The 24173-nt window shown below is 37.2% G+C and overlaps 1 long non-coding RNA gene across 1 annotated transcript in view; it reads left to right on the top strand.

Moving 5' to 3' along the window:
* Positions 1–18788: 18788 nt before the first annotated feature.
* LOC144456713 (uncharacterized) overlaps positions 18789–24173 on the top strand; it is a 38866-nt gene continuing 33481 nt past the window's right edge. Inside the window, exon 1 of the long non-coding RNA XR_013485743.1 lies at positions 18789–18913. This is a non-coding gene — a long non-coding RNA (uncharacterized LOC144456713). The remainder of the gene's footprint in view (positions 18914–24173) is intronic.

Raw genomic sequence — 24173 nt, 5'->3', positions numbered from 1 at the left:
TTGATGCAGAATTATCACAACTGACAAATTTGTATGTAAGTGTGAGACGACCACCCACTAGCCTGAGGCTTTAAGGTTTGTGCCAGGGCTTGGCAATGCATACAAAAAAAAAAAAAAGGAAATAGTTGACAGTATATTTCGGAGCAAAGTAACTGTCCTACAGAATCTTAGATTCTGCTCCTCTTCCTTGGCTCTGGTTTCTGCATGCTCTCTTCCTTGGATTGGACTTGGCTTAGGTCCCTGACTGTGGTTTTCTTGGCTCACTCTGAGGAACTCTCACTTGCCTCCCTCCTCCCTCAACCCTCCTTTTAGTCTCCCAGAATTTACAGAACTCTTACTTAATTGGATTGGATTGGATTTCTTCTTCTATGATTTTTCTAGCTTGTCCTCAGGCACCATCACCTGGCTTCTTCCTCTCCTCCCCCATCCATCTCTTCAGTTCTTCAAAAGCCCGTGCTGCCTCTGATTATTTCCCCCCAGCTGGATCATAGTCATGCCATGGCCTAGGATTTCTCCATTCTCTTTCCTCTCCCAACCTGGGGCTCCCTGACTGACCCAACTCTGGAAAATACAAAGTCATTGAGTCTGGCTCTTACCTCTCATTAACTTACATTACATGGTGGGCTCTGTTAGGTTGGTCTATGGAAGTCCAGACCCTTCTTCCTTATTTTCAAAATAACTACCCCTCAAAGAATCATGCTAGTTTTGATAAAAATGGTTTTATAGATTAGAATTCTATTTTTGACCAATCTTGTTATAGCCAGAATGTATTATCATGGTCCAGATATTAATGGGATTTAGAGCTGGAGGGATCTTAAAGATAATCCCTTCTTTTTGTATATGAGGAAATTAAGGCCAAGAGATGTTTAATACTTGCCCAAGGCCATAAAGGTGGCAGCAAAGCTCAGATTTTAGTATAGTTCCTCTGACTACAAATTTGCTGCTTTTTTCATTACATTGCACTTCTCTCAAAGTCTTTTTTTCTCCAAAATAAACACAGGTGATTTAAAAAAACCCTGCTCTTCATATGACTCAATTTCATATCCTTTCATTCTCTTCTGTATGCAAGCCAAGTTGTCTAAGTTTCTCTTGAAAATGTGGTGTCCACAGAATTGAACATAATGCTTTTAGTATGATCTAGTCAGACTATGGAACTATTTTTTTTTTTGCCTATTAATCTGGACACCATGTAGTTATTCACATATCCTAAGATAATGCCAACTAAAATTTCCCACAACTTTTTTTATATGAACTTGTCATATCTTCCATCCTCTTAGTCAATAAACATTTATTAAGCCCCTGTTATGTGCTAGGCACTGTTTGAAGTGCTGGGGATACAAAAAAAAAGTAAAAGTAAAAGACATTCTTTGCCTTCTAGGAGCTCACAGTGTGATGGGGAGTCAACATGCAAACAACTATGTACACACAAGGTACATACAAGATAAATTGAAGACAATCACCAGAGGGGAGACGCTAACATTAAGGGGAATCAGGTGCAGCTTCTTAAAGAAGTTAAGGTTTTAATTGAGTCTTGTAGGAAGCCAGTGAGACCAAGAAGTAGAGAGGAGGGGGAAAAGTTGTCCAGGAATGCAGGAAATTCAGAGAAAGTTCCAGTCTTGGATGGAGTATCTTGTTTGAGGGACAGCAAGGGGGCCAGTGTCACTGGATAACAGAGTAAGTGGGAGTATTTAAGGTATAAGATGACTGGAGAGGTGAGGAGAGGGGTGAAGGGCACGTTATAAAGGTCTTTGAACGCCAAACAGGATTTCATCTTTGGTCCTGGAGGTGCTAGGGAGCCACTGGAGTTTGAGTAGAGGAGTAGCATGGTCAGACCTGATAGCTGAGTGGAGGATGGACAGATCAGTCAGCAGGCTATTGCCATGGCCAGCATGTGAGATGATGAGGGCCTGCTCCGGGGCAGAAGCACTGGCAAGATAGAAAAGGGCATGTGTAAGAGATGCTATGAAGGTAAAATGGACAGAACATGGCAACTGATTGAATACAGGGTGTGAGAGAGAGTGAATTGAGGATAACAGCTAGGTTATGAACCCCTTGACATGGAGTATGGTGAAGAACAGGAAAGGAAGATGGGTAGATAGTGAATTCCATTTTAGACATTTTAAATTTAAGTTGTATACTGGAATCTACTTTGAGATGTTCAATAGGCAGTTGGAGATGCTATATCAGTGGTCAGTAGCACAGTCAGGGCTAGATAAGTAGATTTAAGAATTGTTAGGATGGACATAATTGAATACATAGGAACTGATGAGATAACAAGTGAAGTAGTATAGAGGGAGAAGACAGCGGGAATGAGCGGGGTGGGCAATCTGCTAGAGAAGAAGGAATGGAATGTGATCACTTGTGCATGTAGAGGAATTTTCCTTGTCAAAGAGAAGGGCCGTCTCATTATATGAGACAAAGGTGAAGGAGGAGGCAGGAGCACAAGAGTTGTCTGTGTGATGGGAGATGAGGAGGAGGGGAGAAGAGATATTTCTCAATATGTGACCTCAATTTTTTTTTCAATTAAAATATGAGGGAAGTTTCTCAGGTTCAAGGTGGAGCCATGAGAGAGATGAGCAGAGTTAAAAGTCTGGAAGAGCGCTGTAGTGAGTGATATAGTGAATTAATTTGTTGTTGTTGTTCAGTCATTCAGTTGTGTCTCACTTTTCATGATCCCATAGACCATACTGGCAAAGATATTGGAGCTGTTTGCCATTTCCTTGTCTGGATTAAGGCAAACAGAGGTTAAGTGACTTACCCAGGTCCCATAGCTAGCAAATATCTCAGGTCAGATTTGAATTCAGGTCTTCCAGTACTCTATCCACTGAGTTACCTGGATGCCTCACAATCAACTAATTAGGGAGGTGTAAAAGCATCGCCTTAATGATGGCTCAGTTGAGATTCTGTACCATACATTTGTAATGAACTCAGCATGGTTTCATCATTTTCTCAGACTTTATTCAGCAACACATGTGTAGGAGCAAAGGCATTGGATTGTAGGAGTGATCTAAAGCTGAGGCTTAGCTGGGCAAGACTAGCAAGATGATAACGGGGCAAGGGACTCAAAGGAAGTTGAATGGTTCACCAAGGTGTCAGGATGCGGAAGGGAAGATAGTGTAACTAAGGCAGGGGGTGATAGACTGTGAAAAAGCTGGGGGCTTTAAAAGATTAGAGGTCATGGAGAAACATCAGAGATTCATGAAGGATAGAGTTTGGGAGCACAAGGGGGAGATAGAAGTAGAATGACAATAGATTGTGATCAGATAAGGAAATTTTAGAATTCATGAACATGGAAATAATGCGCTTGTGGGTGATGGCAAGATTAAGGATATGACCCTCTATAGGGTCTAAATGAAATCCTTTACACTTTTTTTTTTTGCTGAGTTTCATCTTGTTAGTTTTGGCCCAATTTCCAAGCCTGTTCAATATTTTTTTGAAGTCTTAATTTTGTCATCTATCATATTGGATATATCTTCTTTATGCTATGTCAGGTTTGTGTAAGTTGAACATTTGAGCATTGTGCAACACTTTTTTATCCAAATAATTGATAAAGATGTTGAATAGCACAGAAAACTGTGTTGAGACAGTAGAAATCTCCCCCCTTGCCAAGTTGGTATGGGACAGTTTAGCTGGATATAAATTTGTTTTCTTACTTTGCTTGTGTTAAATGTCTTTTCATTCATTAGTGTATCCATGGAATGAAGTTCCAAACTCTGATTAAGATGGCACTGATCTCTTCATCTGGTTGATCTCTCATCACTTCTTTTTTTTCCTTTTTTTGTGAGGCGATCCTGGTTAAGTGACTTGGCCAGGGTCACACAGCTAGTAAGTGTTAAGTGTCTGAGGCTGGGTTTGAGCAGAGGTCCTCCTGACTGTAAGGCCAGAGCTCTATTCACTGTGCCACCTAGCTGCCCCCTCCGACCACTTCTCGGTGGAGATGGAGTGAGCAAAAGAGGGCAGAGCTCACAGGGGGAAAATGGAACTCAGAAGCCACTTTAACAGGAATCCTTTTGGGGTTAATTCTTCTTTCATTTTGTTTGGATTTATTGAATTTTTCCTCACAGGTTAACATTGAGCAGAATTATTTTTTTCAAAGAATGTTTTTATTTTATTTTCCTCAATTACATGTAAAAACAATTTTTAACACTCATTTTTTATAAATTTTTGAGTTCCAAAATTTCTCCCTTCCTCCTCCCAATTCCACTCCTTGAGAAGGCAAGAACTTTGATATAGATTATAAATGTGCAGTCATGCAAAACATATTCCCATATCAGCCCTTTTGCAAGAGAACACAGACCAAAAAAGAAAAAAAAATCAAGAAAATAAAGAAAGGGAAAAAGTATGCTTTGATCTGCATTCAGACTCCCGTCAGTTCTTTCTTTGGAGGTAGATGACATTTTTCAACATAAGTCCTTTGGAATTGTCTTTTATCATTGTATTGCTGAGAAATAGGTAAGTCAGAGTGGATATTCATTCGTTATTGCTGTTTACTGTGCACAGTGCTCTCTTGATTCTGCTCACTTCACTTTGTGTCAGTTCATGTAAGTTTTCCCAGGTTTTTTCTGAAACTATCTGAGCAGAATACTTCTAATTCATCTTTGGAGGTAAATATTTTCCCAGGAGTTTCCTCTGTCTAGAAGCCCGGCTTTTTTAATTGAATGAATTGATGATGATAATGATGATGGCCGAGGAATTGTAGAATACGAATTGTATTTTTTGAAAGAATGCTACTTGCTTTGAGAAAATTATGTTTCAAATTGATATAAACTATCATCTGTACTACATGTAAGATTTGGAAAGACGTAGTGTATCTTGTGTTGGCAGAGTACTGGTGATGTGGTTAAGGGTTTTCATGATAATATGAAGTTCCTATTTAACTGTTTAAGAATGTTATTTAAAATATTTATTGGAAAGGAATTCTGCTAGAGCAGATAGAGCACTGGATATGAAGTCAGAAGGACATGGGTTCAAAGATTAGGTATGTGACTATTGACCAGTCACTTAATTTTTCTGGGCCGTGGGGAACTTTTTTTTTTTTTTTGCTTTTTGGTGAGGCAATTGAGGTTAAGTGACTTGCCCCAGGTCACACATAGTAAGTTTCAAGTGTCTGAGGCCAGATTTGAACTCAGGTCCTCCTGACTCCAAGGCCAGAGCTCTATCTACTGTGCTACCTAGCTGCCCCTGGGGAACTTTCTAAGGCTATGTGTTATTGCCTGGGTGGTGGGAGTTCCCAGGAACTATTGCCATTCAATTCATGATGATAAATTGTAGGTGGTTGTTGAAAAACCATTTAGATCCCCGCCTTTTCTGGTGGATAGCATGCTGAAGTCAGGAAGACCTGAGTTCAAATCTGGCCTCAGACACGTATTAGTTGTGTGAACTAGGGCAAATGGCTTAACCCTTGTTTGTCTCAGTTTCTTCATCTGTAAAATAGGGAAAATAATAGCACTACCTTCTAGAGTTGTTGTGAGGATCAAGTAAGATAACAATTGAAAAGCATGTAGCACTGGACCTGGAATATAGTAAATACTATATAAACATTAATTATTATTATAATTTGCCTTAGAATATTATATAATTATTAACATACAAAGGTCACCTAAACTATATGCTTATCAGAACACCATGATGAATTTTGTTTTAGACTTTATTATTATAAGACTAGGGACTGGACCTATGATTTCAGAGGGAAAGAGAACTCTCCAGTTAACTTAACAATTACTTATTAATCACCTGCTGACTGCCAAGCACAATTATAAGCACTGGGGATTCAAAGAAAGGCAAAACCAGTTTCTATCATCAAAGAGCTTTCAGTCTAGTGGGGTGAGATAACTTTCAAACAATTAGGTGGCAGACAAGATACGAACAGGATAAACTAGAGAAAATCAGCAAAAGGAAGGCATTAACATTAAGGGGGATGAGGAAAGCCTTTTTCTAAAAGGCAGGTTTTTGACTGGGACTTGAAAGAGGACAGAAAAGCCAGGAGGTAGAAATGTGGAAGGAGAGAATTCCAGTCAGGGGGACAGCCAAGAGAAACTGACCAAGGTCACAGGATTGTAGATTGCATGAAGGGTGTGATAAGGTGTCCGAAGACCAGAATGGTAAGAAGTGATCATGTTCTGAAAAGCTTTAAAGTCAACCTTGTTGAGTCATTTTTCAGTCATGTTTGACTTTTTGACTCCATTTAGTGTTTTCTTGGCAAAGATGCTATAGTGGTTTGCCATTTTTTTCTCCCACTTATTTTGCAGATGTGGAAACTGAGGCAAACAAGGTTAAGTGACTTGCTCAGAATCACACAGCTATTAAGTATCTGAAGCCAGATTTGAATTTAGGAAGATGAGTCTTCCTGACTCCAGGCCCAGCTACTGCCTCACCTAGCTGCCCTAGCAGAGGATTTTATCTTTGAAGTTGGGAGTAATAGAGAGCCCCTAGAGTTTATTCTTCCCCCATGAGGAAATTCCCTCTTCTAATATTGGTCAGAACATTCCTTACAACTTAGAGTTTTAGGGAATTGCTTAAAGCAGTGAGAGATTAAGGGACTTACAGTCAGGTTAGGGTCATACAACCAATATGTGTAAGAGGTGAGACTTCAGTCCAGGTCTTTCTGGTACAGAAACGAATCTCTATGATGTCATGTTATTCAATATGTCATGCAGCTTCTTCATTACAGTAAAATGCAAAATAGGAATGCTCATTTCTATGGTTCGGGATTTAGATAATTTGCATTAATAGGCAGCGAAATACTTGGCTCCCTTGTGATAACCACATTCTTAATGTTCCCCATCATTCTTCTCTGTGTCTAACAGGTTTAGGCAGCGTCACACAGAGCAAGGCTTTGTTTTTCACCTTTGAATCACGCATACATTATTTTCTGCATGTCAAAAAGAAGATCCACAGCTAAATTATTGAAATAATGCTCATGTAAGCAACTTTTTATGAATTGTACTTTCAGAATGATTTATTGCAGCATTATAGCCTCTGCTGTGACATTTTATGTGTTTAAAATTGTGGTTAAAATAACAGCACCTTTGTGATGCAACTGTAGCGAGAGTAACCAAATGGCCTGGCCAAAGAGCCAATTTGTGAGCAAGATCTCGCATTTTTCTCCACCTTGTTTTCTGAATGGGCCTTAGAATAAGTAATAGGCTAATTCTTTCTGCTTGAAGATTCTGTTGCTGATGTTGATTAGCTTTTCCTCTGAGTGCATGTTCCTGAAAAGACTGATACAGGGCTGTCAGCTGCTTCTACACCATGCACACACAAGGCCAGTTCCTTTAGTTTCTGGCCTGCAGTGACTATTTTCAGAGCCTGACTGTTTTATCTCTGCCCAGCCACCTGACACTTTTGCAAAAAGTCGCACCGTTTTTAAATTTTTGTTTGTTGCTCTTCAGACTGGTGCGTAGTGTTGTGGCTCTCAATTAACCAGTGAGAGGTAGCAGATAGCTAGCTGGCAGCACCAGGCTTATGAAGAAGGATTGCTGATGAGATGCAATTTTAGAGACACTGGAATAGCCCCTTGGGGCAATTTACGGAGAGAGGGAGTTCAGAAACTAGTAGGGATGTCAAAGGCCGATTAGGCCAGCCTCTTCATTTAGAGGCAGCTAGGTAGAGAAGTGAATAGAACGCACCTGGGCCTGAAGTCAGGAAGACCTGAGTTTGAATCCTGCCTGAGACACTTACTAGCTGTGTGACCACAGGCAAGTCACTTAACCCTTGTCCGCTTCAGTTTTCTCAGTTGTAAAAAGAGGATAATATTAGCCTCTCCTTCTCAGGGTTGTCGTAAGGATCAAATGAGATAATGCTCATTAAATGGTACATATGTGCTTAATAAATGCTTATTTCCTTCCTTCCTTCCTTCCTTCCTTCCTTCCTTCCTTCCTTCCTTCCTTCCTTCCTTCCTTCCTTCCTTCCTTCCTTCCTTCCTTCCTTCCTTCCTTCCTTCCTCCCTTCCTTCCTTCCTTCCTCCCTTCCTTCCTTCCTTCCTCCCTTCCTTCCTTCCTTTTTCTCTTTCTTCCTTTTTCTCTTTCTTTCTTCCTTTTTCTTTTCTTTCTTTCTTTCTTTCTTTCTTTCTTTCTTTCTTTCTTTCTTTCTTTCTTTCTTTCTTTCTTTCTTTCTTTCTTTCTTTCTTTCTTCCTTCCTTCCTTCCTTCCTTTCCTCCTCTTCCTTTCCTTTCCTTCCTTCCTTCCTTCCTTCCTTCCTTCCTTCCTTTCCTTCCTTCCTTCCTTCCTTCCTTCCTTCCTTCCTTCCCTTCCTTCTTTCTTCCTCCCTTCCTTCCTTCCTTTTTCCCTTTCTTCCTTCTCTTTCTTTTCTTCCTTTTTCTTTCTTTCTTCTTTCTTTCTTTCTTTCTTCTTTCTTCTTTCTTTCTTTCTTCTTCTTTTTTCTTTCTTTCTTTCTTCTTTCTTTCTTTCTTTCTTTCTTCTTTCTTTCTTTCTTTCTTTCTTTCTTTCTTTCTTTCTTCTTCTTTCTTTCTTTCTTCCTTCCTTCCTTCCTTCTCTTCCTTTCCTTTCTTCCTTCCTTCCTTCTTCCTCCTTCCTTCCTTCCTTCCTTCCTTCCTCCTCCCTTCCCTCCCTCCTTCCTTCCTTCCCTCCCTCCCTCCCTCTCTTCTTTCCTTCCCTCTTTCCTCCCTCCCTCCCTCTCTCCTTTCTTTCTTTCTTTCTTTCTTTCTTTCTTCTTCTTTCTCTTTCTTTCTTTCTTTCTTTCTTTCTTTCTTTCTTTCTTTCTTTCTTTCTTTCTTTCTTTCTTTCTTTCTTCTTCTTTCTTTCTTTCTTCTTTCTTTCTTTTCTCTTCCTTCCTTCCTTCCTTCCTTCCTTCCTTCCTTCCTTTCCTCTTTCCCTTCCTTCCTCCCTCTCTTCTTTCCTTCCCTCTTTCCTCCCTCCCTCCATCGCTCTCTCCCTCCCTCCCTCCATCCCTCCATCCCTCTCCCCTCCTTCCTTCCTTCCTTCCTTCCTTCCTTCCTTCCTTCCTTCCTTCCTTCCTTCCTTCCTTCCTTCCTTCCTTCCTTCCTTCCTTCCTTCCTTCCTTCCTTCCTTCCTTTCTCTCTCCCTCCTTCCCTTTTTTCCTTCCTTCCTCCCTTCCTTCCTTCCTCAGGTGAGGAAATTGAGATCCAGAGACATTAAATAATTTTTCCAAGGTTACACTAAAATAGTAAAGGCAAGATAAGCCCTCAGGTTTAAGGTCTAAGTTTAGCCTTCCAAGTTCAGTGCTTTCCCCATTGTACCACGATTCCTTTCACTGCCCTAGTTTGTACTCTAATTATACCCTGGAAGACAATGTTTTTCTGTTGTTCTTTGGGTCATTCTTTGAGTCATTTGCAAGTTTGGTTCTTCTGAGAACCTGATATTCCTTGATGCATGGCATCACTGGGAGAATATTGATGTTAAAAAGATGGGATTTTCTGATGTTAAATACCTTGAGGTCTTTGAAAGCACAGCACAATTTTCCAATGTGATGCAGCTTGAAGTTCCCCTGTCATTCTATTTTAGGTCCAATTCATTGTCCATTTAATGTACTTGTCCAAGATCATTAGAGAGATGGTTAATAAATACCTAAAGAAGTAAGTGGTGATTATAAAGAACCAATATGGCTTCATTAAAAACAGGTTTAAATTTATTTCAATTTTAGAAAGGGTTATTAAATGTGTAAATTAAGGGAATAATGTCGATATAATTTATCTAGATTTTAATAATCATTTGATAAAATGTCTCTGGCCCCATGTTGTTTAATATTTTTTGTTGATTACTTGGATGAAAGTGTGAATACCATGCTCATCAAATCTAGATGACATAATTTTTTTTCCAATTACTCTCATTTGGGCTTCCTTTTAGAAATATTTTTATTTATAGTGTTGTAGTCCTTTTGTATATTATTCTCTTGGTTCTGCTTATTGCAAATTCTGTCAGTTCATATATATATCTTCCAATCTTCCTCTAAATTCTATATATTAATTCTCTTGTTGTATAATAACATTTCATTACATTCATATACGTGTATATGTTACACATTTGCTAATTGATGGGCATCTACTTTGTTTATAATTCTTTGGTATTGCAAAGAGAACTTCTATGCATAGTTTTTTGGTACACAATGGACCTTTGTTTCTGTCTTTGACTTCCTTGGGGACATGACTAGTAATAAGATTGCTGGGTCAGAGTCATGGTCATTTTAATATCATTTCTTACATAATTTCAAATTGGTTTCCATTTTTTTTTTGCCATCACAGCAAGAGCTGCTATAAATATTTTTGCATGCATAGGACTTTTTCCTTTTCCTTTGATCTCTTTTGGGTATAGACCTAGCAGGGATATAGCTGGATCAAAGGACATGTATTGTTTAGTAACTAGTTGTATATAATTCAAACTACGTTGCAGAATAGTTGGATCCATTCACAGGTCCACCAACAGTACATCAGCATGACTTTTCTCCCTCCAACATTTGCCCCTCCCATGGGTAGCCTCTCCAACATTTGCCATTTTTATTTTTTGTCATCTTTATCAATTTGATGAGTGTGAGGCAGAATCTCAGAATTGCTTCAATTTATATTGCTCTAATTAGTAATGATTTAGCACATTTTAAAAAAAATAAATAGCTTGGGTTTCTTTCTTTGAGAAGTGCCTGCTCATATCCTTAGATAATTTGTAAAAAGAATAATAAATTTGAATCAGTTACTTATATCTTTTGGAAAAGAGACTGCTATTAAAGAAAATTGATGCAAAGAATTTTTCACCAGTTAAGTTTTTTCTAAAAATCTTAGCTTTATTGTATTTGTTTTGGCAAAACTTTTAAAATTTTATCTAATCAAGATTATTTATTTTGTATTTTGTTATCCTTGGTATCACATGCTTAGTCGTGAAATTTTCTTCTATCCATAGATATATGATAGATGATTTTCCCCCCTATGTCTCTCTAATTTGTTTTTAATGTGGCTTTTTATATATAGCCCACATATCTCTTTGGAGTTTATCTTGGCATAATGTGTGAGGTATTGGTTTAAATTTAATTTTCAGACTGCTTCCCATTTTTCTCATAAGCTTTTTTTTTGTGTGTGTGTATATTGGCAAATAACTGTAAACTAAAGGGATGCCCATCAATTAAGTAGGTCCCAATTAGTGCAAATAAGGAATCCAGTAAAGTGGTCACATTATTTAAATTAGTATAGTTTCCATTGGGCTGGAATCAATTACCATATTTTATATAATTTTAACTTCAAATAGTGAGAATTTGAATCCATGTACCCACTTCATGGGCAAAATCACAAAAATAATAGATGGCTTGAAAGAAGAAACATGAGAAGATATCCCTATCTCAACTCTTTGCAGAGGTGGAGGATCCGTAAGTGTTGCGTATTGTACCCATTTTCAGACTTTTAAAAAATATTTGTTGGTTATCCTTTCTTTTCCTTTTCCTTTCTTTAATCTTACTTTAAAAATTTATTTAATATATGTATTGACACACTTTTATTTTTTAATTTTTTAAATTTCTAAAATTTTTATTTATTTATTTATTTATTCATTCATTTATTTGTTTATCTATCTATTTATTTATTTATTGAGGCAATTGGGGCTAAGTGCCTTTCTTTAATCTTAAAAAAAAGCACTATTGGAGTGACTGTTTAGGGGTGGGAAGATCCTCAGGGAAATATACTAGAATATAAACTTCATCCTCTAAATACATGCTATCCTTTGCTGATGTAAAAAAACCATCAATAAAAACTTATTTTAGAAAATAAATAAAAAATAAATTCCACTGGGTAAATAAGCTGAAAAAAATCAACATTTCCTACCAAATAACTAGAGGGATGGCATCAAAGACTGAAGGTATTTTTTTCTCATGATTTCATATATTTGGTTTTTGTTTTGTTGTTTGCTTTTTGTTTTCGAAGAGGTCCAATAACATCACAGTAAGTCTTGACTTGTATATGAATTGGATTTAAGTGAGGTATTAAAGGAACAAATTTCCATAGGTGTACCCCATGGCCCCATTCCACACCCTCTCTTTTTCTTTGTCTAGGGTCTCTCTTCTAGGGATCTCAATAGCTTGTGTGTACTCAGCTATCATCTTTTTGCAGATGACTACAAAGCCTACATACTCAGCCCTCTTTGCTCCCCTGAGCTCCAATTATATCTCCTGCCTGCTTGGCATTTCCACTTGGATGTCCCCTTGGTATCTCAAATTCAATATACACAACATAGAAAAAATAATTTCCCCCATCTCCTTATGCCTAACTTGCCTTTTTCTGTTGAGGGAACTACTATCCTTCAAGTCACTCAAGTTTGAAACGTAGAAGTCATCATTTTCACATGCCTTCCATATTGAATTAGTTGCTAAATATTATCAATCCATCTTCACAGTATACCTCATATTCATCATTTTCCCACTCATAGTCCAAGTCTTTGTCACCTCTCTCCTGGATCATTGCAATAGATTCATAATTGGTCTCACCATATCTAGTCTATCCCCTCTCCAATACGTCTTCCACATACATATCAAATTTATATTCCTGAAATACAAGGTTGACCAGATTGTTCCCCTGCTCAAGAATCTTCCATAGATCCCCATTGCCTTTTGGATTAAAAAAGGAAACCTCTTTTGTTTGTCATTTAAAGCCTTTCACAATATCATGCCAGTCTGTCTTTCCAGGTGGATTTTCTGTTGTTCTTTCTTTCTCCTCCATTTTGCATCTCAGCCAAACCAGCCTACTTGCTCTTTTACAGATAGAATATTCTGTTGTCCATTTCGTTGGCATTGCACAAGCTTCTCCTCATTTTTGAAATGCTTTGTCTCCTCATCTTGCCTTTTGGAACTTCTAGCTCCCTTCCAGGATCAGCTCATGTCATTTATTAAAACAAGCATTTAATAATATAATAACAATAACTAGAATCTATTATGCACCAAGCATGTGCTAAGTACTTTACTTCTATCATCTCATTTGACTTCACAACAACTCTGGGAAGTAGGTGCTATTATTATCCTCATTTTACAGCTGAGGAAACTGAGGCAACAGAGGTTAAATGGCTTACCAAGGGTTGTACAGCTAGTAAAGACCTAAAACCAGATATGAACTCAGGTCTTTCTGACTCCAGGTCCAGTGCTTTATCTACTGTGCCACCTAGCCGCCCCATTTTTATGGGTTCATCAGATTGTTAATGCTATTAACACACCATGTATATGTATACACACATATGCATACATACATATGTGTATATGTACACATAATATTATATATATTCTATTATATACAATGTATACAATACAGATATATAGTATATAGATACCTTATATACTATATTGTTATATATTATTTTATAAAACATAACTATATTATATATGTAATATAGTAATAAGATATTTCTTATGTGATTTGTACATATATACATACACATATTTATAACTCTGTGTGTATGTATATAAACATATGTATATCTTATATTTACTTAGCTGTGGTCATGTTTATTTTCCTACTAGAAGATAAGCTTCTTGTGGGTAGGGACCCTCTTATTTTTGTTTTTGTATCCCCAGTGCCTATCATAGTGCCCAGCTCATTTTAAGATTGATTTGATGGGTTAATTTGTTGAGCAGCTTACTGAGATCCTAAAATATTGTCAACAACAACAATCATAATACTACTAATAACAGACATAATATTTAAATACTTGTACTTGTATAAAACCCTCATCATTTCCAAACTGCATGGAATGAAATTTAGGAAAAAAATAAAGACATGGCAAAGAACGCCAAAATTAAGTGGAAGTAGGGTGAGGTACAGGTCATCTTTGTCTTCCTTTGTGCTCCTGGAATTCTCTTGAAGATGCTTTCAGTGAGCCAAGAAAGGATATTTACAACTGAATATACTTATTCAACTACATTTAGCAGTTATTTTATCTACTTGTGCAATATAACATTATATACAGGTAATATCTGTATATGCCTACTCTGTACAATGTTAAATATAAATATATATATGAATATAAATATAAAAGTATGAAAGGATATGATGTCTTGTTCCTGGACAGTTTTTGTCTGAACCCCATCAAAATATGAGAATGACAGAATGATAACATTAATAATTATTGATATTTGTATTGTGCCTTAAGAGTATAAAGTACCTTATGAATATTGTCTTTTAAAAATTTTCATATCATCCTGTAAGATATTATTATCCTAATTTTATAGGTGAAAGAATTGAGGCTTAGAGGTTAAGTGACTTGCCCATAGTCACAGAGTTAGTGAGTATCGGACATAGGATTTGAATGTAAGTTTCTATTAACATCAAGTCCTATGCTAGCTGGTTTCATTGGAGTTTGTTTTCATTTTTAATCATCAATGGAATGAAATTCTCTCAATCTGTTTAATGTTCACAGTGTCTGTGCAACATTTTAATCTCAACACTGTATGAACATTATTTCATACCCAACTTATTGACAAGGCTGATGAAAAATGGAAATAGTTACTGCTAAAGGAATTACTAGATGTCAAGAGTACTAGTGTATTGTTGGTAGAGTTATAAATAAGTCTAAACATCAGCGTGAAATTATGTGAGAAAAGTCCCTAATCTCTTCTTCTGACCCAATCATCCAATACTGCATATACTCTGTGGCAGTCAAAAGAAAGAAAGATCATACACACACACACACACACACACACACACACACATAAAACAACATATCCTATATATGTGTGTATATATATATTCATAGCAGTATTCTTTTGGTAGCAAAAACTAGAAATGAGATGCACAGTAACTGGGACATGATTGAACAAATAGTGGTGTGTGAATGTGGTGGTATATGACTCTGTCTTAAAAAATGATAGCCATGTAGAATTCACAGTAATACAAGAAGGCTTACATGAAGTGATAAAGAATAAAGAAAGCCAAATCAAGAGAAAAATATATTCAATAATATAAATGATGACAGCACTAAAAAGAAGTCAAACTGATTGATTTTAATGAACAAGCCTAGTTCTGGGGAACTGAAAAGGAAACACCTTTTTCTTCTCTCAGTACAGGGGTGGGAATATGGATGTTGGAATAAGATAGTGTCAACACAGCTGTTTTGTTGTCAGGCTTTGCTGACATGTTTTAAATTACCAGGAAGGGTTCAGTGGGAAATAGCATGGAGGTGGGGCAGTGGTGTCTCAAATATACAACCAAAAACAACAGTAAAAGATTTTATATGATGAAAATCCAAATACTTCAGAAAAAAGCAGACATATGAAGTAGAGCATGATATTTAATGAAACATGCTAATAGAAACCAAGGTTGAACTGAAAATTTTGGCAAAGTTTAATGGATTTCACAGAATAAAGAAAAAGAAAGATGGAAAACCTATCAATGGGCATCACTTGAAGTACTTAACAGATTAATGAACTATTAACAGATTATACTTGAATTTTTAATATATACCAAGAAACAATGCTTATTCACTTACTATATATACAGTTTCTATGGTGCTGATAGAAATATTTGATAAAGATCACAGTTATCTCATAGTCTCCTTCTTTATGACTTACTGTGGCAGAAAGCAATTATCATACCCTGGCCAGACTTCTGGTCATGAATTTCTCTGTATTTTTCTGTATTGCTCCTAAGAAGCCACACAATCTGATGCTAGGTCTGCACTTGTAGTATTTCCTGCTCGTTGTGACTTATCAGAGCTTTACATTTCCCTGGTAGCCTTTGAGAACCCATTCTCACCTCTGCATTCCAATGAGGCATTGGAGGAAGTTTCTAGAGGATGATGTCAATAACTTACCTTGGGGAAATGCACAGATGAAAACTTTTGATTGGCAACCCAAAGGAGTGGTCACTGACTCTGCTGCCTGGAGAGTCCAATCCTGTGAGCACTGATTGATAAAGAAACATGAATCAAAGAGGCATCACATCATTAGGAAAACTGAGTGGGAGTGTGACATCAATATGACATCAAGCTTTGCATTTGACACAAACTTTGAAAAGCATGTTCATGTTCAATATTTTATGTGGATACAAGGCTTAAATTATTCTAGAGGCCATATCTTGCTTTTTGAGTAGCATTATCTGTATCACTGTAAGCACCATGTGTTAAAACAGGATCAATTCTGAGAACCTGGAATTCATTCACTCTGCTAGCACTGATATGATGTTTACTGACTCCCAAGTTTAATTCACAATGTTTTCCATATTTGTCCCCTATTCTGACTTCTCACTGCTACCACCCTGGTTCAGGTCCTTATTACTAGGCTTTTGTAGTATTGCTATGGTGTCAATTCTGGTTTTAAGGTCTTTACTCTTTTTTATCCTTCACATTTCTGTCAAAGTAATCTTTTTATACTGGTTTATATCACTGCTCTTTTCAAATTCCTTTATTCACTCCCTAGCAAATAAAGTTCAAATTCACTAGGTGGGTATTTGAGATCCTCTGAAATATGGCCTCAGACTCTTTTAGGAGATTTATAATTGATACTACAAAACTTAGCACCTAATTTTATATGATTTTGTCTTTTCTACAGCTCATCTCTGAATTATGCTACTTCAGTCATGTTAAGCTCCCTGAGAACAGGGACCATATTTTAGACTTTTCCTATGTTTCTCCCCAAAGGACTTAGCATAGTGGTGAGCACATCGCAGACACTCAGTTAAATAACTGACTGGCTCCCCAAAGCAGTATTCTCTACATTTTTCATCATTGTGTACCAGTATACCAGAATTTAGAAGCTTTTGATAGCACCTTCTTCTCCCTTCTTCTTTCTCTCCTTCACACTTTCTCTCTTTCTTTATTAGAACATTCCTTGAAGATGGTCATCCATCTTAGGGAGTCAACACGGTATGATTGAAAAGTGCTGGCTCTGGACAAAGTCACTTCATCTCCCTGGGCTCTGTTTTCAAGAAAATTTGTCTTGATGACTTCTGAGGTCCCTTCCAGACCTGAATCTATGATCTTATTATGCCTATATTGATTGTTAGGCCAATATTTTATGTGTAATCATGGGTCACACTGCACACATATGGTATATACAGAGTGTCTCAAAAACCTAAGTCAAGTTTCAAGATTTAGTAATTTACCACTGCACTAATATTTTTAGAAAATCCCTGTATAAATATATTTATGTACATGTAGAATCATCGGTATATGTATGTATGTATATATATATGTGTATACAAATAAATTGTACATATATTATTACTGCTAATGATAGCTAGCATTTATATAGAGCTTTATGTTTTGCAAAGGTATTTACATATGTTATCTTATTTAAGCCTTATGACAACTCTGAGTCTGGGGCTATTATTCCTACTATCATTTTACAGATGAGGAAGTTGAGGCATAGAAAGGTTAAGTAATTTCCTCAGGGTTACACAGCTAGTATCTGAGGCAGAATTTAAACTCATGTTTTCTTGTTTCTATCTACTTCATCATAACTGGCTCAATATATGTGTGTATACATATGTACATGCATGTATATGTATACATACATATCTGAATGCATACATATCTATCAATCTATCATATCCATCTATTTCATCTATCATCTATTTATCCATCCATCATCTATTTATTTGTCTATTTCTCTATCTAATACAATGAGACTAGACCTGTGATATAGAGACTGAAATTTAATGGGAGGAGGAGAGTGGGCCTTACGTTTTTAGACACAGTATAGTGCTTAATAACTCTAGGTTTCTCCTTAAAACAAAGGCCTATCTTTAAAAAAAATTTTCTAGATAAACTACATGGCTGTTAATCATGGAATACTTTGAAAAATTAAGGTTATTGGCTAACCAAAGGGCAAGGGAGAGACCCATGGTAAGGATAAATCAGTTACATCTTATTACTAATAAAGAACTGAGCACCAGAGCATCCTTAAGGATGTAACATAAGAGTTATAAGATGAGGTAGACCTCATTCAATGGGAGTAGACAATAAAAAAATAGTGGTCTGTGTGCTCCACTGTTAGTCATATAAAGCCAAAATATCTAAAGAATAGCCACAGGGGCAGCTAGGTGGTACAGTGGATAGAGCACCGGCCCTGAAGTCAGGAGGACCTGAGTTCAAAGCCGGCCTCAGGCCAAACACTTAACACTTACTAGCTGTGTGACCCTGGGCAAGTCACTAACCCCAATTGCCTAAAAAAAAAAAAGAATAGGCCACAGCAGACTGGGTGGATATGGAAAGGACTTCCATAGGGTGAAGAAGGTATGGATGGATTTCAGTCTGTACCACTGGAGATTACATAACCCTTAAATTGCTTAAGAAATGAACACTACTGTCCCTTGGGTATAGATGCCTTGGATTAGGTGACTTCCAACTCTGGGATTTCTGTGATTCTATCTTTCTTGCATGTGGAAACAAATAACAAATAGTTTAAAGTACAGAGATGAGTTCATCTCAGCAGAATTATTTATAAAACGAACATTTTATAAAATATTTGAATGTGTTTCTAAGTAGAGCTCAGAGATCTAGAATTGGATGCATTTCATTTGATAAAAGTAAAACAAAATAATGTAAAACAGAATTATTTTCCTTTTCTAATTATGTAATATTTATGGAATAGACAGCTCAAGTAGATATTTTTCACAGGAACAGTTCAAAATATGATTTTGTATGGTAGCACATTTTCCTTAACATTATAACGTTGCATAAATCTATATATATTAACTTGCTATAGTTTATGTATATGATATGTGATGTATGTATATGATATGGATGTGATACTATAAACAAGTAACACTATGAAAAAATTTTGATCTGAATCTGTTACCTTATAAATGTAGGAGAACTCCAAGAAAACAATCTCTCTTTGTTAATGCACTGAGTGATTGTGACTTTCTGGGTGTTACTGGGACAGTACATGTCAGAAGCAATACTTGAACCCAGATCTCCCTGATTCTGAGGGTGGTCATCTATCCACTGTTACTTGACCTTCCAATACAAACTTGGTAAGCAAAAATGAGCATGAAATGTAGGATTGTTAGAACCAGTAAATGACCTTGTGTTAGTGATAAATTGTATATTGCATTGTAATAAGAACTTTTAAAGTTATTGTTAAAAAGGTGCTTGACAATGAAATAGAGGTGTCTTATTAACATTTTATTTACATTCCACTGTTTTGAACTACAAGAGGCAGTTTGGGATAGTGGCTAGAGATGTGGCCTTAATGTTAAACTAAGTGTTGAACTTAGTGAGTTCAAAACTTCTGACACATACTGTCTGTGTGGATCCTGGACAAGTCATATACTGCTTAGTGAGTTGGATAGCTTTCTAAGACTCTAAGTTGCAGAGAAGGTACCATCTTGTTTTGATAGAGTTCCTTACACCAATGAAACCACACATCTATCCCTGTGGCACTATATAGTTCTTGCCAAAAATATTTTATCTCCTTTGAATTTAGCTGAAAGTACCCCTCTATGTTTTGGAGATTATACATTCTTTGCTGGGAGTATTACCTGCCTCCACACTTTTATTGGCAGCTTCTGACATGCATAAAAACCAACACATTACTCTACTTTTCTGAAAATAGAAACAGGAGAATGCTGGGGAATATCTGTGAGGTCTATTAGTTCTTGAACATGAACAAGTCTGAATCCTGCCAATTACTCTAAGAACTCTTTAGTAACTCAGGGGTTCTTAACCTAGTGTCCTTGAACTTGTTTAAAAACTTTTTTTGACAACTCTATTTCTGTGAAATCGATTTCCTTTGTAATCATATATTTTATGCATTTACAAACATTACTTTGAGAATGAGTCTATCAGATTGCCAAATCCCTGGACCAAACAAGGTTGAGAGTGCTGGTAGCCTGGGCTTTGAAGCTCTTTCTACTACATTCCATAGAGAGTGAGGTTTATGTGGATTCATATGAATTGAATACTGACTGTCTTATGTCTAGAATACTACTCTCCTCACCTCCACCTCATAGAGTCCTGTTTTCCTTTTAAGAAGCAGTTCAAGAAGCATCTTCTACATGAATCCTTTCCTGAATTCCCAGCTACTAGTGCTCACCTTCCCAAATCATCTTGTACTTTGCATTTATTTGTATTTATTTACTTTATATTCATGATGTTTGTGTTTGTGTATGTCTGTGTTATTTCCCCATTAGAATTTGAGGTTCTTACAAGGAAGGATTATTTTGTCCCTTGTATTTATGTCTTCTGCCTAGTACAATGACTTTCACATAGGCACAGTCACAGGAATCAAAAGTGTTATATTAACACAACATGAAAAATCATCCTATCGCTATGCAAGATCTTTTATCCCCAAGAACTCCTTACTTTCAAGCCATTGTGCCATTTAAATTCTCTCCTTATATTAACTTTTCTCTATTCAGGGGAATTTTAACCCATAATAATAGTTTAAAATTTTGTTTCCCATTGTGTGCTTGCCAGTCCAAACTGGACTCTTTTTGGTCAGGGAGGGTGGCTGTTATGGGAGATAAGTAGGTGCAGTGGACTCATATCTCTCCAAGGCATGGTATTGGCATTCTTTGTGAAACTGGCCAGCTTTGATCTAGACCATATCTGACTTGATAGAACTCATCAGTCTTAGGTCTGCATTCCAGGTTTGTTGGTCTCTGCCTACATCCCAGCAAAGCTTCATGGAAAGTTTTGTGTGTGTGTGTGTGTGTGTGTGTGTGTGTGTGTGTGTGTGTGTGTGTGTGTGTGTGTGTGTCTAGAGATATATCTGAGACTAGTAACTGATTTGTAAGGTGAAATATTAGGTTCATAAACCTGATTGTCTCTTGTTTTTTGGGGAATGTTGTTTGGTATCATCTTTCTCTCTAGGCGATATTCCCCTCTATGCTTGTTACCTCTTCCTTCTCCTCTTCCTTCCCACCCTGCCTCTGTCTGGCACCCTCCCATCCTCAGCCTACACATACTAGCTTTGTGACCCTGGGCAAGTCTATTCACCTCTGGTGCTCTAGGCAACTCTCTAAGACTATAAGGTGCCAACCTACACTGGTAGAGAAAGTTACCCAGTAGGAGGTCCCTATATTGAGGAAATCACTGATCCAATCTCCATCCTACTGTGTTGTTGTCCAATGTTGTCCAATTCTTTGTGACCCCTAGCTAGGATTTTCTTGGCAAAGACACTAGAGTGATTTGCCATTTCCTTCTCCAGTTCATTTACAGAAGAGGAAACTGAGGCAAACAGGCTCAAGTGACTTGCTCAGAGTCATACAGCAAGTAAGTGTCTGAGGCCAGATTTGAACTTAGAAAGATGACTCTTCCTGACTCCAGGCCTGGCGCTCTATCCACTAGCTTCCCTATCCTTCCTTTCTCCCTTTATTAGAATGTAAGTTCTTTGAGAGCAGGGACTGTCTTTATTTTTTTAGCCCCAGTGCTTAGCATAGTGCTTACAGATATAGTAAATGCTTAAAAATTATTATATTAATTTGTTCATCCTCATGATTCATATAAAGAAATACTGCCCTTGACTAGATCAGACATACTCATCAAAGGTCCATGTTAGAGGTGGCACAATTTTGAGGGCAATGAAGGACTGACTCTCAAGATATCAGAAATAGGGTGAGCATGCCAAGGCTTAGGCAGATTTCTCTCATTGTTAACAAAAGAGGGGGCCAATTGATTATTGATAACTACATTGATCCATCTGCCTATTTTTCCATTGATGCAAAATTTTATGAGCATAATTTGCACATGTAATGAGGACATCTTTGATGAAAGTATGAGAAGGGAACAGGCAGGCTTTCACAAATGATTCTCTGCAACAGACTGTATCTTAAAGGCATATAATTTACTGAAAAATATAAAGAATATATCCCATTGCATTTTTTTTGGTTTTGACCATTAAATAAACATTTGATTTAAAAGAAAAAAAGAAATAGTGCCTAACAGGTAGGGATGGAACAGCATGCTCTAACGTCAAAAAAAAAAAAAGGAAAAAAACCCCTCTGTTTTTGAAGTTTGGTGGCTGGGTTCCTTATTTACTCTCTCTGGGATTCCTTTTTCTCTTCTTGAAAATGAGAGGATTGGGTTAAACCTTCTCAAAGTTTCCTGCCAACTCTCAATCCTGCAATCTCTCTCTGTGTACAGGGTGTACACAAGGCATTATGTGGCAGAGTGACTCTCAGGTCACACACAATTTGTGCTCTTGGAAATGGAGTCTGGAGTATCAAGGTCAAGGTGGGGTGACCCCCAGAAACCCTAGTGGTGAAGGTCTTCCTGAGAGAACACAGGCTGACCTGCCCACCATGGCCTTCTCTTAGCTTGTGGACTCCTTGACAGAGAAGCCAGAAGGGAGGCAAACATCAGATTGGCCATTTTATGTACAGTGTTCTACTTTGTTGAACTCTATCATAATTGCCTTTTCCAAAAGCTTTATGGGTTTAATTAGTTTTAGTTTTAGCATAATTCTTTATACTGTGCAGTCTTAAGATTAACCCCATTGATCGTCTTTTTACTTTTCAAGTGTAGCAACTTATTAGAGATTTTTATTATTACCCTGTAAATTCGTCAGACTTATACTCTGTGTGGCGGTAGCTGCATTTTCTACGTTTTGTGGGTTCTTTTAATTGCTTCTCTGAAGTGTGGATGAATCTTGAGAGAAGGTCACAGTTGCTTTCATTAATCCAATGTTATTTTCAGAATCTTTCTGCTTTCATTTAAATCCAAAATTCTATTAGTTTTTTCCTTAATTATTTGATCAAATAAGTCCTGTTTTCCATTTTGCAAGGGAAGCATTTCATTTGTTGAAGGTCAGCTGCATTGACTAAATTCTCAAGTTTTATTTGTTCTTTTATATGTGTCCTACATAGACAATTTTATAGTTTCTTAGAGATCTTTTAGGAGATAATTTCCGGTGTATAGATTAGCTCTCTCCTATCTTTTGTCTTTTTCTTCCTAATTCTTTTCCTCTGGGTTATTTCATGGTACAATAAGCAGCTAAATGGTGTAGTGGGTGGTCAAGAACACCTGATTTTAAATTAGGTCTCAGACACTTACTAGCTGTGACCCTGAGCAAGTCTTTTAACCTCTGTCTGCCTCAGTTTTCTCAACTGTAAAATGGGGATAATAAAAAGCACCTACTTCCCACAGTAGTTGTGAGGATCAAATGAGATAATACCTGTAAATGATTATTACAGTGCCTGGCACATAGTAAGTACTTGCTAAATGTTTCCCACCCCCTGCAATGATATATTCTTCTTTAGAGGTAGCTCGGAGGAATGGATAGAGAGTTAGATGGACTTGGAGACTAGAAACCCTAGATTCAAGTTTTGCCTCTGGCATGCTGGCTATTTGACCATAGGCAAGTGACTTAATCTTTCAGTGGCCCCTGCAACATTTTAAGACAATAAATTGCAGAATAGGTACAAATCTGCGGTGGTTGAGGACAATTTCCCCATCAGGAGTACTCCTATAGAGAAACAACAGAACCAGTAAAAACAAAACCAAACCTTAAAAACATCAGAGAAGAAAACAAAACACATTCTGTAAGGCGGGGTCAGAGGGAGAAAGTAAAAATTCAGATATTTAATCTTGCTCTTTATCTAGGAAGTCAGCTAGGTGGCACAGTGGATAGAGCTTTGGGTGTGGGGTCAGGAAGGTCTGAGTTCAAATCCAGCCTCAGACTCTTACTAGCTGTGTGACCTCGGGTAAGTCACTTAACCCTGTTTGCTTCAGTTGCCTCATCTGTAAAATGAGCTGGAGAAGGAAATGACAAACTGCTACAGTATCTTTGCCAAGAAAACCCTAAGTAGGGTCACAGAGAGATGCACATGACTGAAAATGACTGAATAATAACAACAATTTAATCTAGGCAGTGAGGAACAGTGTGACATAAGGATAAAGGGCCAGTTTTCCAGGTGAGAAGACCCAGGTTCAAGACTTACCTCTAACACATTGTAGCTATGTGACTATGGATGGATATTCATTCAGTCACTCTGTGAGACTAAGTCACAGTCAACTTGGCAATCTGCATTGGTAGAAGGAGTTTCTATACTAGGAATTCCCCACTTTGATAAATAGCAGGTTTGGACCACCCCAGAACAATTTAGGCAGTATGGTGAAATGGACTTAGTAGCCTGGCGGTTTAGTCCTAACTCTATCATTAAAAAAGATGTGTGATCTTAGGAAAAATATCTAACTTCTCTAGGCCTTAGTTTTCTCATTGCCAATATAATGTAGTAGGATCATATGACTTCTAAGACTCCTTCTAGCTCTAGGATTTTAGGCCCTAATGAG

Source organism: Phascolarctos cinereus, unplaced genomic scaffold (genome assembly GCF_003287225.1).
Source record: "Phascolarctos cinereus isolate Bilbo 61053 unplaced genomic scaffold, phaCin_HiC Scaffold_4;HRSCAF=312, whole genome shotgun sequence".
In the NCBI taxonomy this organism is placed as follows: Eukaryota; Metazoa; Chordata; class Mammalia; order Diprotodontia; family Phascolarctidae; genus Phascolarctos; species Phascolarctos cinereus.
The sequence above is the reverse complement of the archived record's forward strand: the minus strand, read 5'-3'. Positions and strand labels throughout refer to the sequence as shown.